This window comes from Chrysochloris asiatica, unplaced genomic scaffold (genome assembly GCF_000296735.1).
Source record: "Chrysochloris asiatica unplaced genomic scaffold, ChrAsi1.0 scaffold00085, whole genome shotgun sequence".
Taxonomy (NCBI): Eukaryota; Metazoa; Chordata; class Mammalia; order Afrosoricida; family Chrysochloridae; genus Chrysochloris; species Chrysochloris asiatica.
In genome coordinates, this window is record NW_006408603.1 from 10,950,643 (window position 1) to 10,963,528 (window position 12,886).

A 12,886-nucleotide genomic window follows, 5' to 3' on the forward strand; every position below is an offset into this window, starting at 1 on the left:
TTCAGTCTTTAGTGTTTAATGTATCAAATCTGTTCTTCAGATGATCTCTAAATTCAGGTGGGATATATTCAAGGCCATATTTTGGCTCTTGTGGACTTGTTTTCATTTTCTTCAGCTTCAGTTTGAATTTGCATATGAGTAATTGATGATCTGTTCCACAGTCTGCCCTGCCCTTGTTTTCACTGATGCTATGGAGCTTTTCCATATTCTCTTTCCACAGATGTAGTCAATTTGATTTCTGTGTATTCCATCTGGCGAGGTCCTTGTGTATAGTTGTCTGTTATGCTGTTTAAAGAAGGAATTTGAAATGAACACATCATTGGTTTTGCAGAATTCTATCATGTGTTCTCCAGCATAATTTCTATCACCATGGTTATATTTTCCAACTACTGGTCCTTCTTCTTTGCTCCCAACCTTTGCATTCAAATCACCAGTAATGAGCAATACATCTTGATTGCATGTTTGATCAATTTAAGATTGAAGAAGTTAGTAGAATTCTTCTATTTCATCCTTACTGGCTTTAGTGGTTGGTGCATAAATTTGAATAATAATGATATTAACTGGAGTTTCCTGTAGGTGCATGGATATTTTCCTATTACATACAGTGTTGTACCTCATGACTGATCTGGATATATTCTTTTTGATCATTAATGCAACACCATTCCTTTTCAATTTGTCATTCCCGACATAGTAAACCATTTGTTTGTCAGATTCAAAGTGGCCAATATGAGTCCATTTCAGCTCACTAATGCCTAAGATATCGATGTTTATGCATTCCATTTCATTTTTGACAACTTCCAATTTTCTCAGATTCATACTTCGTACACTTCATGTTCCGATTTTCAATGGATGTTTACAGCTGTTTCTCTTCATTTTGAGTTGTGCCCCATCAGCAAATGAAGGTTCTGTTGGCTTTTCTCCCACAGGCTTACTCCATTCTCATCATCACAGTCAACTCTACTTTGAGGAGCCAGTTCTTCCCCAGTTGCATTTTGAGGGCTTTCCAACCTGAGGGACTCATTTTCTGGCACTGTATCTGACAGTGTTTCTCTGCTCTTCATAAGGTTTTCAGTGAATAAAGATTCTGAAGTAGTTGATTCCTCTTTCTTCCTAGTCTGTCTTTGTCTGGAAGCTCATCTAAAACCTGTCCACCATGGGTGACCCTGCTGGTTCTTTAAAATACCGGTGGCATAGCACTCAGAATCACAGCAACTCACAAGCCACCACCGTACGACAGACAGACAAGCAGTGGCCATTTGGTTTTATGTCGAAACTGTCACTTTAAATTTCGAGGAGATCTGTGTGCATGCGTAGTAGAACCGTCCAGGGATGAGGGTGGGGTATCCATTTGCTCAGGTATCCCCTCTAGTACCAGAATGGAGGTGTGCAGTCAGCAAGAGACCAATGAACAATGGACAGATACCAAAAAGAAGAATGTCCACACCTGTATCTCCTCAGTTCTGTCAGGTGTTCGTGGCTGTTCTGATCCTTCCCCTACTTGTTCTATCCCAAGATGGTGGCTCTGGGAATAGCTGAGCATCTTGAATTAGAAAGCAATGGATTTCTTGATTCTCCTACAAATTCTCCTAGCTGTAAGCCTTCCAATCTTTTAAGTATTCCTTTATATGTGGTTCAGAGATCTAGCACCATCCCCTGAGCCTCCTTGGCCTGGTATTCTGTGTTGTTAGTGATGGAGCTCCTCACTGCAAATCTTCCCGATCCGCCATCTATAGAATAAGTGAATGCAAACCCTTAGATGGGGTCTTAAAGATCTATTCATTATTTCATTGATATGGAATCTGATGTCCAAAGAAATAGGTCCTTGCCATTGGTTCTAAGGCTGCCTAGTGGTAGTGCTGGGCTGAGAACCAGGCATTCTGTCCCTCACCCAGGACACTTGTGTTCATCTACATGGTAAAATTTGGAAGGAAATGAGGGATTATTTTATAGTAAATTAATTGTGCTCATGGGGATCCTGTCCATAGACCAAGAGGCAGTTGTTCGAACAGAACAAGGGAACACCAAATGGTTTTAAATTAGGAAAGTGTTCACCAGGGTTGTAATCTTTCACCGTACTTATTCAACCTGTATGCTGGGCAAATAATCCGAGAAGCTGGGTTATATGAAGAAAAACATGGCATGAGGATTGGAGGAAGACTCATTAACAACCTGCAATATGCAGATGATACAACCTTGCTTGCTGAAAGTGAGGAGGACTTAAAACACATACTGATGAAGATCAAAGACCACAGCCTTTGATATGGGTTACATCTCAATGTAAAGGAAACAAAAATCCTCACCACTGGATCAATAAACAACATCCATATAAATGGAAAGAAGATTGGAGTTGTCAGACTTCATTTTGCTTGGATCAACCATCAACACTCATGGAAGCAGCCGTCAAGAAATCAATTGACGTATTGCATTAGGCAAATCTGCTGCACAAGAGCTCTTTAAAGTTGAAGAGCAAAGATGTCAGCTTGAGGAATAAGATGAGCCTGACCCAAGCCATGGCATTTTCAATAACCCATATGCATGAGAAAGTTGGACGGTGAATAAGGAGCGCCGTAGAAAAATTGATTTATTTGAGTTATGTTGTTGGAGGAGAATATTGAAAGTACCATGAGCTGCCAAAAGAACAAATAGTTCTCTGTTGGAAGAATTACAGCCAGAGTGCTCCTTGGAGGCCAGGATGGCCAGAATTCATCTCTCATACTTCAGACATATTGTCAGGAGAGACCAGTCACTGGAGAAGGATATCATGTTTGCTAAGGAGGAGGGTCAGAGAAAAAGAGGAAACCCCAGAGAGATGGATTGGCACAGTGTCAGCATCAGTGGGCTCAAACATAGCAATAATTGTAAGGTTGACCCAGGACTGGGCAGTGTTCATTCTGTTGTGCATAGGGTTAGTATGAGTTGGTACTGACTCGATGGCACCTAACAACAAAAACAGAAACATGATTATGTAATGGAATTTTCTAGATAGTCCACATGACTAAAAAAAAAATCACTTTATTTTCACAGTTTGCTATCAAAAAGCTTTGTAGTATACTCTAAATGTAACTGCATCTTTATTGACTAATTTAGAATTTCACAATGCCTTAGAACTATATCAGTAATCTCTAAAGTGCATCATAAATTTAGGAAGCTAGGCTAAATATATCTTAATTCATGCCATACCTTAATGTGTCCTAGGTGTTTTGTCACTAATTACTTTTCTTACACATTGAGAATGTGATGATGGCAGATGATTGGGTGATGGGGAAAACGTTTAACTCAAGATTTGAATTAATCTGGTTTGTTTATAGTTTATGTGTGACAGGGTTGTATCCTTTCACCACATTTATTCAAACTGTATGCTGAGCAAATAATCCAAGAAGCTGGGTTCTATGAAGAAAAATGTGACATCAGGATTGGAGGAAGACTCATTAACAACCTGAGATATGTAGATGACACAACTTTGCTTGATGAAAGAGAAGAGGACTTAAAATACTTGCTGATGAAGATCAAAGAGCACAGCTTTCACTATGGATTGCATCTCAATGTTAAGAAAACTAAAATCCTCACCACTGGACCAATGAACAACATTCTTATCAACAGAGAAAAGATTGAAGTTGTCAAGGACTTCAGTTTTCTTGGATCAACTATCAACACTCACGGAAGCAGCAGTCAAGAAATCAAGCAACGTATTGCATTAGGCAAATCTGCTGCACGAGACCTTTTTAAAGTGTTGAAGAGCAAAGATATCAGCTTGAGGACTAAGGTGCACCTGACCCAAGCCATGGTATTTTCAATAACCTCATATGCATGTGAAAGCTGAACAGTGAATAAGGAAGACCATAGAATTGATGCATTTGAGTTATGATGTTGGGGGAGAATATTGAAAGTGCCATGGGCTGCCCATAGAACCAACAGATGTGTGTTGGAAGAAGTGCAGCCAGAGTGCTCCTTGGATGCCAGGATGGCCAAACTTCTCATACTTTGTACTTATTGTCAGGAGGGACCAGTTGCTGGAGAAGGATATTATGTTTGGTAAGGTGGAGGGTCAGAGAGAAAGAGGAAGACCCCCAGCGAGATGGACTGAAAAAAGTGGCAGCATCAATGGACTTAAGCATGGCAACAATTGTGAGGTTGGCCCAGGATCGGGCAGTGTTTTTTTCTGTTGTGCATAGGGTTGCTATGAGTTGGTATTGAACAATGGCACCTAACAACAACAACAACATAGTTTATATATTAACTGATAGTGTCCCTTTATAGGATTTCCAAGACTGTGAATCTTAACCAGAGCAGGCAGACTCATTGAGTTACTCACCTTGGATCAACCTCATTGAATCACCCACCTTGTGTGGTTAACTGACCAATGCTTAACCCACAACACCACCAGAGATCCTTCTTGTACTAACCCACACAATATCCACTGCCATAGAGTCAATTCCAACTCACAGCAACCCTATATATGGTTTCTGAGACTATGAGAGAAGGCAGCTTCATCTGTTTCCTATCGAGCAGCAGGTGGGTTTTTACTGCTGATCTTGCGGTTAGCAGTTCCATTGCTGCCAGTTCTCCTTTTCCTGTGCTAAAGTAAGGCTAAATAAGAACCTGTTCCAACTCACCTACAAATTCGTAAGGAAACAGTTAGGAACAGATCTCGTTCGTACCCAAGGACTGCCAGAGATGTTGGAGTCAGACAGTATTGACTTTGAATACCAGCTCCACTCTGTTTAAGGCATTTAAGATTAGTCATTAGAATGTCCTTTGCTTTCTTATTGTTGTTAGGTGCCATCGAGTTGGTACCCACCCATAGCGACCTTATGCACAGCAGAACGAAACTTTCTTATTAGGTGGCAATAATAACAACCATCTCAAAAAGTAGTTGTGTGGGCTAAATAACAGGCTCAGTACATAGTAGATTTTCTATAAATGTTGTTTGCCCAAATCCTCCACCCTTTGTCTTCCCAATAAAAGAGAAGATAGATTTTTAGTATAGAGTCATATATTGTAAATAATGGTAGAATATGGTATTGATTTTGTACATTACCTGATGGCTCAATTAAATTACTAACTATGTTAATATTTCTTGGTATCTTTTTTAATTTTTAAAGGAATTAGGAAGGCACTTTTCTTGACATTTGTAAAGATAGGACAATGTTAACGGGTTATATTCCATTAACATTGTCATTCATAACAAAGTCATCAATTGGACAATATGCCAAGAAGTTAATTATGCTTAAAATATGTTTAGCAGACCTGGGAAACTGCCTTTAGGGACATGTGTAAGCTGCCAGCAGAAGTTTCAAAGCAACTGAATGAAATGAAGGGTAATGCATATTGTTACTAACTGGGCACAGAAATCCATCTCACTGTGGCTTCTCACTTGGGATATATTGAAGGGGTGACATTCCAGCCTGAGGATAAGATAGTCCCATATAGGTTGTCTCATCCCAGATCAGCTGAGTGGAATTCCTTTGCAGGGGAGAAAGGCGTCCAGTTTCTATGACAATCTACTGATGCTTTGCCAAGACTGCCAGCCAGGGTGCCCAGCAGTGCTAGTTGCTATGCAGACATCCGTTCATTAGACTTTGACCTAGAATTACCATCATCTTTCACAAGATAGTCAATGAATCATTGTTTTTGGCCCATGATTTCTCTCCTTCAGCCTCGATTTGATTTGGATCAGAAATGCAGTCTTAACAGGTCATTATGCATCTCAGTCAGGAAGGTTCCTGAAGGGTAACTTGTGCAACAGGCTAAGGTTTTATTAGACAACAATATATTGGTCAACAACTTCAGAGCTCAGAGGGAACGTGGCTGTAATCCAGCTTGGTCATTCCCTAGCTGTGTGATCTTGGATAAATTGCTTAACTCTTCTAGGGCAGTTATCTCATATCTAAAATGGGGACAACAATATTCCCATTCTCACAGGATTGCCATGAGGTGCAGGTGAGATGTAAGGAAACCTGATATTCCTATTAGCATTGGAAAGAGGAGATGTAACTAAATGGACCAATATGGTTGTTGCTCCTTGCGTCCACTTGGTTTATTGCCAGCCACCATTAGATTATTTACTTCTTTTCATTAATATTATATCTGTATTATTTCTATTTATTTCCTTTATCCTTTATATTCCTTAAGTTTAAGAATATTGAGAAGCTGTAAAGAAACTATAACATTGTGAATTCAAAACAAGTTTTATTATTCCTCTTAGTAACCAATGAAAAGTGTCCATTTTACGGTTTTGTATTACCAGTTGCTGTGGAGTTGATTCCAGCTCATGGTGATCTCATGTGGTTTAATGTAGAACTGCACTCCATAGGATTTCCAAAGGCTGTGATCTTTCCTAGAAGCCCTGGTGGCACTATGGGTTAAGCATTGGTCTGCTAACCACTAGGTCAGTGGTTCAAACCCACCAGCCAATCCATGGGAGAAAGAAGAGGCTGTTTGCTCCCATAAAGATTTCCAGTCTTGCCTCAATGGCAGTGGGTTGGTTTTGGTGATCTTTCATAATTACCACCAGATCTATCTTCTGAGGCTACTCTGGATAGATTTAACCCAACAACCTTTTGGATAGTAGCTAAGTGAATAATCTTTGTACCACTCATAGATTCCTATAGTTTTGTACAACTCTCAACGTATACTCTAATATTACTCTAGAACTATAGAAAGAAAATAACAAATGTTGAGTACTTTATTTTGGTTAAAGAGCACTGATGATGCCATAGGATAAGCAATGAACTGCTAACCACAAGCTTGACTGTTCAAACGCACCAGCTGCTCCACAGATAAAAGATGAGGCTGTCTGCTCCTGAAAGATTCAGCTTCAGTAACCTTATATGGGTTCACTATGAGCTGGAATCTACTTGATGGCAGAAAGCTTGACTTGACTTGGCTTATTTTTGTTAGCTTGAAATGGAATACTCTAGGAGGATGTGAGTTCAGGTGAAGAATAAACATGAATTGAGCACCTAAAGTGTGCCAGATACTGTGGACATAGAAAAGTCAATATAAACACTGGGGCCATGAAGCATGTCCTTCTAACTCTACCAAGTTTAAAGAGCAGTCACAAAGAGCTGGGGCTGAATCTCAGCTTCTCCACTTAATTTGCTCTGTGTTTCTAACGTTTCTAATCTGCAAAATTGGAGAACACCCACAAAGTGCACAGCACGGGGTTTAAGACTCAAAGATAATGAGTGTTGTTGTTTGTTGTTAAGTGCCATTGCGTGGTTCTGAATCATATCGACCCTGTATAGGGTTTCTAAGGAGCAGCCGGTGAGCTTGAAACACCAACCTTGCAGTTCAAGCCAACTTTGCAGTCCAGTGCATTAACCCACAGTGCCACACCAGGACTTCAAGTAAATGATAGCTATTATTTTCTTAACCACGCACCAAGCGTGAACATTGTTATTGGATTTCAGGTATGAGCTACTAGAGATGATTTTTAACATGACTCCAGGGAACTTTTCAGAGTGAGATGGGAATTCAGCACCAGCAACTTCTCATGGACCATTTCCAAAGGACCAGTGTGATGGCAAAACAATTTTCACATGGGATCTTATTGATGTTGTAAAAACAACTGGATAAGACTTTTGAAAAATAAAGAAAATATTTACAAGTTTCTATGTTTTTTAAAAAAATTAGTAGAAATGCCTAAGTGAATTTTAATTTTTTCCTGTGTTTAACTTTAAACTGTAATTCTGAATAAAACAATTCATCTCCATGGTGTCCAGATAAACAGCATGTCTCCTTGGTGCTCCAGCCAACACTGCCCTATCATGACTCACTGGAAGCAACTGCACAACTGGAAGGGTTTTTGTCTTTCTGCATCATTAGCTGTTGCATCTTTTGATTTTTCTCGATGAACATGGATCCTAGCCTCCTCTAACTATGAACGTCTTCTCTTGTTGCAATTCTCCAGCTACATGATTGTCAAATAGATATGTTTTCTCCAGCTGCATTAGAAAGCAATTATTAATCTCCTGTTTCTTCTGCTGCTCCCTGCCTCTCCTACAAGGGACCAGAGAGTGCTAGAAGCAGGCATCAAAGTCCCAACATGTTCTTGGTGTGGGAGGAGATTCTGTGAGAGTAAATCTGCTGCCACATCTGGGGGAGGGCTGGGTGATGAAAGATGGCAGCTGTGATGATGAGAGAGGAACCAGTTTCCGGGAGGCAAGGACAGGCTGCTCTTTAATTCACTCCACCTCTAGCCAAATACCATTTGTGTGAATCAGCTGCCACTTGGCCTCACGGGACTCTGCCACCAGATGCTGCCCTTCCCCCTCTTCAAGTGAGAGAGCTAAGCCCTCTCCTGATCCCTCCACCTGCAGCAGAAGTTTTCTAGGGTCACTTGACAGTTGCAGGGAGTAAACAGCACACTAGTAGGTTTTTTCTTTATTACATGGCATGAGTACAGACGTAACTCAGAGATATTGCCAGTTCAGATCCAGACCATCGCAATAAAACAAATAGTTCAATAAAGTGAGTTACAAAATTGGGGGAAGGGGTTCCCACTGCATATAGAAGTTATGTTTACACCATAGTGTAGTCTACTAAGTGTGCAGTATTATGAAAACGTTTGCACAAAGTAAGCACTAGGTGTTGAAAAATGGCACTGATAGATTTGCTCAATGTGTAAAGCAAGGAAAAAACACACAATATCTGTGAAGCACAATAAATCAAAACACAATAAAATGAGGTATTCCTGTGTAGGGTTTTGATGGTGATGGAACCTAGAGTTGTTTGTGGTCATGTTAGTCAACATCTTTGCTGGCACTTTCTCTAACATTGTGATCATTTATTATGTACCAAACACTGTGGTAAATGTAATATATACACTTTCTCATTAAATCCTCACAAAAACCCTATGTGATAGCTACTGTGCTTATCTGGTCTTTACTGCTGTGGCTGAGGCGAGATTTAAACTCCATACCCACTGTGCTGCATTTCTTCCCATTGTAGACAAATACTCTAACTTGAGGTCTGGGGAGGTCCTGCTATGTGTACACCTGAATATGCAGGTGGTAGAGAAATCTGAATAATCCTAAGAGTGGGTAATCGCCTAGTCAATGAACGGCAATAGTTGCTGTATATAGGAAAGCCAGCATACATCTTTTGTGAACCTCTGAGGAACTTGGGTTCCCCTGAGAACTCTGGATAACAGCCAGTGCAGATGCCAAGTCAGAGATCACGAAAGACTTCATTCATGGCTAGGGAAGTAGCCCTTAGTGTCTGCCACTTGCTGCAGAAAATATGAGGGGCCTCCTCTGGTTGCAGTCGCCAGTTTTACCAGGTTGCTCTGCCTCATCCATCTGACATTGCCCTGAATATTTCCTGAATGCCACCATGAAGTACAGACTCCACCTACTACCATGGTGGTGACTCTCACAGCACTGCCCTAATTTGTATGACTACCATGCAGAGATCATAATGATTCTTCAATCTGAATTAATGCTTTAGAGCCTGCATTGGCACATGCTTACAAAATTTGATGTTGTATGCACAATCTTCACTATCTCTCTCCTCCTCTTTTCTTACCATTTTGATACAACTTAGTAATTGTAGTAAACTTTCTGTAAAACTATAAACTTGGCATTCCTATCCAAGTTTCCCTTGTCTGTGCTTTCCCCCATGGTTTCCCTACTGATCATTAAACTAGATCCTCAGGATTCTTGAGATAAATGATCTGCAATCCATCATTTAGGATTCTTTGGTTGAAAGCAACAGAAACTAACTCTGACTAACAGAACACAATAAAAATGAGAGAGAGATATACAGTAAGGGAGAGAATGAAAGCAATCGATGCCATTTCCTGTCCTTGTATAACCTCTACTCATTATTTAATTTCCAGGAGAGGAACTAGTCTAGCGTGACTCATATGCCTTTGGCAGAATACCCTATTGACAAACCCACCAAGACTGCATGTCCTAAAGGAATCATTAGAAGAAAAGGAAGGGACAGATGCACAGACATAATAACAAATTTTGTTATTTGTTCCACTCACCAAAGGAAGGTAGAAGAACCTTGATCATCTTCTAAAGCATCTTCCAACATTACTGTGAAGTCATTTCTTACCTTTAGTTTCTCATGGCCCACAGCCCAACTTTGACAGTAAAGGTTATTTTTTCTAAAATCAAAAGTTGCTAAAACATTATGGTTTTAATTCCAGTTTTAGTGTGACCAAAAATTTGAATATGGAAGATTGCAGTAGAACTCACAGTGGCATCTGGGTTCTGCTATAAGCACAGTAGACTAGGGGCTTGTAAGAACCTGTGCATTCCAGGACTGCATGCAGAAGGTTTGTGTATCCTGTTAGTTTAGACAGCTTTACAAGTGTTTAGACTGACATACTTTAGGTTGAGCCTCCACACCTCTCATAAGTAAGTGCCCACGCACCTTCTCATTGTTTTCATTGGTAATTTTGCCTTGAGCAAGTATAGCCATGGCTTAAGAAAATACAAGGTAACTGTCCTTCTTACAATCGTTCCTAGTGTCTCAGCTATGGGTATCTCCATTTATGTTGTTACTGTTGCTGCTAAGTGCCATCAAGTCTGTTCCAGCTAATAGTATAGGATTTCCAAGGATTGGCTGGTGGCTTTGAATCACTAGCCTTGTGGTTAGCAGTCCAGTGCTTATCCCACAGAGCCACCCCAGAGCTTATTAGGGTCCCTGTGTCCCCAAGTAGTCACAAAAAAGACACATTCAACAGTTTGATCCGTGTTTATACACAGTATGAGACCCATTGTCTCCTCTGAGAGGGCTATAGAATCTCGTTCTGACACATTCCATTAGAAAGTGGAATTCAGCACAAAGAGGATTAAATTGGATTCTAGTAAAGGGTCTCGTTAACACTAAGTAAAAATCTCTTTACAAGGTGGTTTCACCAACAGACCTGAGTTTTGAGGACAAACTTCTTTTGAAGCGCAAGAGTCAGCAGCAGATCTTTTGCTGACCCCTTCTCTCTTTCTATGCTCATCCCCAGTCATCTCCACAATCCTCTCCCCTCACTTCATGCACATATATTTTGGTCCCTCCATACACTTACTGACTTTGTTGTTTTTTTAGGCCTCTGAGGTTTTGTATATGCTGTTCTTACTTTTGAAATGTCCATCTACCAGGGGACAGCTTCTCCTTACCAACCCTTTTATCTTTATTTCTCTTCACCCCAGGCAACTGGTCCCTCCCCTCACCTCCTCTGTACTACTGTAGCAATCTAAATCCGTATTACTGTGCCATGCCTTTGTTTATAATCTTGCTTTGGGTCATCTCCCTCATTAGACAATGAGTCTTTCAAGAGTAGAGACTGGGTCTTTCATATCTTTGTAATCATGCATCTAACTCTGAACCTTCACATAGCAGATGTTCAGTAAATTCATGCGGATAGTCAGAATGGGAAATGCTCATAGTTTAGGCCAAATATTGTTGTTGCTGTTGTTAAGTGCCGTTATGTTGGTGCTGGCTCATAGTGACCTGTATAGAGTTTCCAAGCAGTGGCTGGTGATTTTGAACCACTGACTCTGTAATTCAAACTGACCTTGAGGTCCAGTGCTTTATCCCACAGTGCCACACCAAGACACTTAGCCAAATATAGTCAATGTAAATTGTTGTTGTTGTTGTGGAGTCCTGGTGTGGCACTGTGGGTTCATGTGCTGGACTACAAAGTCGCTTTGAACTGCAAGGTTGGCGGTTCAAGCTCACCAGCTGCTCCTTGGAAACCATAATACAGGGTTGCTATAGGTCGGAAATGACTCAACAGCACTTAGCCATAACAACAACAAATTGTTTAAAAGCTACTGACAATGTTTGACGTTTCCTCTGTGAGTGTGTGTGTGTGCATGTGTGTATGTGTGTTTTCTTCTGTAATAAGTTTCTATTAAAAGCTCTCTTGTATAAACTGTGGTTGTAGAGTGAGAAACTAATGGACATTGGTTCCAGGCATTGGTGCTATAAAAGTCATGTCTGTTAGGGCTAAAAATCACAATGTACAATTAAAGGGAGGGAACACTGTATGTGGTGATTTCGATGCATGGTCCTTCACTTTGTGGTTTACTACTCTGCTCTATAAAAGGAAAACGTGGCCCTAAAACATGTTAGATACTAGTATCCCATTGCATGGAAATGCTGTTTGTCTTTGTCTTAGAGCCAACTCTTGAAAATTATTTCTTGAAGTTTATCATAAAACTTTGACTAGAGATGGAAAAAATTTAATATCCTTAAAAAAGATCAGGGAGAGCTAGTTTAGGGATTTAGTACACTGAAAATAAATTCAGTCTTGCTTTTTTTACAAATCTCTTGTTACATAAAATGTTTTAGAATCTTTTGTCATCCTTGGTGTCGTGCTGCGGGCTAATGTGCTGGACTGCAAGGTCGGTTTGAACTACAAGGTCCATGGTTTGGTGGTTCAAGCTCACCAGCAGCTCCTCTGAAATCCTATACAGGGTTGCTATGAGTTGGAACTGACTACGGCACTTAACAACAGTAACAACAACATTTAAGAATGCAATCACTTTGTTAATGCAGTTATCCTGTCAACAACATAACCACAGCACACAAACATAAACAAAATACATACACACAGAGAGGAAACCTCAAACTCTCTGTAGTTAACTTGTTGATTGATTGGTTGGTAATGTGCTGTGGAGTTGGTTCCGACTCATAGCAACCCTATACAGGGTTTCCGAGGCTGTAAATCTTTACAGAAGCAGAAAGCCTCATGTTTCTCCCATGGAACAGCTGGTAGTTTCAAACTGCTGACCTTGCGGTTCACAGCCCGATTCATAACTGCTACGCTACCAAAGCTCCATTAGTTAACTAAGATTTCTTAATTCAAAGTATGACTGTCAGTTGTTTAACTTCTAACAATTACTTAAAGTTACTTTGCAAAGTAAAAACAAAT